This window comes from Halyomorpha halys, unplaced genomic scaffold (assembly GCF_000696795.3).
Source record: "Halyomorpha halys isolate HHAL.00 unplaced genomic scaffold, Hhal_1.1 Scaffold314.1, whole genome shotgun sequence".
In the NCBI taxonomy this organism is placed as follows: Eukaryota; Metazoa; Arthropoda; class Insecta; order Hemiptera; family Pentatomidae; genus Halyomorpha; species Halyomorpha halys.
The window spans coordinates 235626-238643 of NW_027106005.1; the positions used below are offsets into that span (position 1 = coordinate 235626).

The following is a 3018-nucleotide window of genomic DNA, read 5'->3' on the forward strand; positions in this document are numbered from 1 at the left end:
AGTATTTCAAATACATTGTGATTAATTGTAGTTAATCACTGTTTGCAAAAAGAAAAAAATAGAAAATAAAATTTTGTTATTTGGGATGTATTGTGAAGTAAAACCTGTCTCATGTCTCTGGCTAGATGGGGGACATTTGCAGTAATTCCAAAACTTGTTTTTTAGTTAATTTATGACAACGTAATAATTTGAAAACGAATGGACATATCAATAAAATTTCACATTTTTGCAAATCTTCACATATACAATAACGGTACAGAATTTGATGAAGATCTGAGATCTAGGAGAGTAAGGTGTACTGTGTTGAATTGGCGAGGAATGACACAATAGTATATAAGTATATAGCGTATAAGTATTACAACAGTATAATTATATACTAGTAATACGAAAAAATTAGTTTTTCAATATTACGCATATTGCATAAGTACATTATTACATTGAAAACACTATATATTTTTTTTTATTTTTTTTTTATCACATTACTTTTTTATTTATTTAATTTTTTTTCCGCCCACTTTTACACGCATTATTTCATCTTTAAAACCTTTTCTTACATATTTGTTGTTCCCCTCCTACATTACGTTTCCTCTTCATCTTCCGGTACTTCGTTATTCGATAATTCGTTAGTTCATATATATTTTTAATTTTTTTTAATTCTTCTTATCACCTTTTGTCATCACCCTCTCACACGCTTTCTTCTTCTAAAAAATTTGTCTATTTTTTATTTTCACCCTCCCGTAACGTTTTCTTTATAAATAACACTTAGTCATTGCTGTAACGGCTTTTTTTAGTTCTAAGTTTGACCACTTTGCGCTGCTACCATTAGGCGCTTAACTTTTCAGCAAGCAGGTTGGTTTTCATACTTCTTTTTTGGTTTCTTTCCCCTTTCTTTATTTTACTCTTTCCCTTTATTTTACTTTTATCTTATTTTATTCTTTCCCCTTATTTACTCCTCTTTTATCCTTTTTCCTGCCCGCGTTATAAGTTTTGTACACCTTACTTATAATTTGCCTTTTTATCATCTATTATTGTTACATATATTTTCTTCCTCTCAATTTTCATTTTCTTTCCATATTTAAATTTTAAATTAATAATAACTAATATGTTCATACTTCTTTACATTATATAACTTTAATTTTATTTCATTTGCTTAATTAAGTTATTGTACCCACCTTTTCAATTACCTATGTCTATATTTTATTTCCCGCTTCTCTCATCACTTTATTTTATTAATTCTATCTTGTAAAACTATTCATTGTATGTGTAAAATTATTTTGTTTATACTTTCTTTTTTCTTTTTTTATACTTACTGTGGTTGTTATCTTGTTTTGTTTTTAGCCCTGAAGAAGGCTAGAAACTCTAGCCGAAACGTCGGCACATTAAAATAAGTTAGTCATACTTATTTGTGTTTCATTGACCGCACCCCCAACCATCTTCTCCTCATTTATCATCCACGGTCAACTATCTCTCATAATTATGAAAACACTATACTTTGTAATGTTAGCATAGGTTGGCGGATTTGCATCGATTTGCTTCTTCGTTCATTGTATGATGGTATCTAAATTTTTAGACAATCATTTTTTTTTGCCATTCAAAACCTGTTAGATGAGAACAGTATTGCAGGATGTACTTATGGACATGTTGGTATTTTGGAAAAGTTAAGCTTAGAGCGACAAATTATTTAGTTATTAAGAACGCAAGAATTCAGGAATCGGAACTTGGTAAATTCCAAAAAAAAAAAAAATCATTCTTCCTGAAGATTTTAGAATCATGTCATCGGGCATACTTATTTCAAAAACTCGAGAAAATCTATGCAGGGAAATAGGAAACTCCTTTTGCTTGAGACTACACAGCCCGACCTTTGAATACTGATCGTTACTATTCTTAGAAGTCTAAGAAGCGGTTCTCACGTCATTCGATTCCTTTTTTTTTTTTTTTGCTATAGTAATATAATTCAGATCACATTTACCAGTTATATTTATAATTTAATAGTTGTAAATTTCAATACATAAATTTAAAAATACATATGTATATATAGTTGACCGTAAAGATTTAAATATAAGTAGATGGTCAGGGTTGCGGTCAAAAAAAGAACAAATAGTTTAAAACTATTTTAATGTCCGACGTTTCGCCCCACTTTGCAGGGCTTCATCAGAGCTAAAAAGATTAAAAAATAAAAAAACTGAGAATATTACAACAATAAGGTAATTTAAGATAGGATAAATATTATGTAAAAAGAAACTGATAAGAAATTACATATAAATAAAAGGAAGGAAGACATAAAATAGTATCAGTATAAAATAAACTTGAATAAACAATTATAAGAATAAAAAATAAGTAAGAATGGCAAGAGTAAAAAATTTCCAATTTTACTTAGTTATTCCTAAATTAGAAAATTATTATAGTAATTAGTATTATCATATTGTATATTTCTCTTATTATTTTTTATTTTTCGTCATATCTTTATCACTACTTTCTGTATACGCGACGTATTTGAAAATATAGCCGTTAAACGGCTTGCCACCTCCTCCCCACTCCTCCACTCTTCCGTTTCATTGTCGCCTTCTGTTCAATCTTTCGCTTTGAACAGGTAGGTGGTCTTGATTTGTTCTTTGCTCATTTATTATCATTTAATATCATTATTATTATTTTTATTTATATTTATTCTTTCAAGACGTTTATTTAATCTCTACTTTCTTCTTCTTTTTTTCCCGTATTGTTTTTATTTTATGTACTTTTTTAACTGTATATTTTACGTATTTTAAAAAAAATATTTACTCTTGCCATTGTTACTTATTTTTTATTCAAGTTTATTTTATACTGATACTATTTTATGTCTTCCTTCCTTTTATTTATATGTAATTTCTTATCACTTTCATTTTACATAATATTTATCCTGGCTTAAATTTCCTGTTGTATCTTATTGTTGTAATATTCTCAGTTTTCTTTTTTTTGTATTTTTTTATCCCTGATGAAGCCCTGCAAAGTGGGACGAAACGTCGGACATTAAAATAGTTT

The 3018-nt window shown here is 28.1% G+C and overlaps 1 long non-coding RNA gene across 1 annotated transcript; it reads left to right on the top strand.

Annotated features, from left to right (window-relative positions):
• The first annotated feature begins 688 nt into the window (after positions 1-688).
• Positions 689-1490, top strand: LOC136797328 (uncharacterized). The gene is made up of 2 exons (XR_010845170.1): positions 689-849; positions 1339-1490. It is a non-coding gene; the product is annotated as an uncharacterized lncRNA (long non-coding RNA).
• The last annotated feature ends 1528 nt before the right edge of the window (positions 1491-3018 follow it).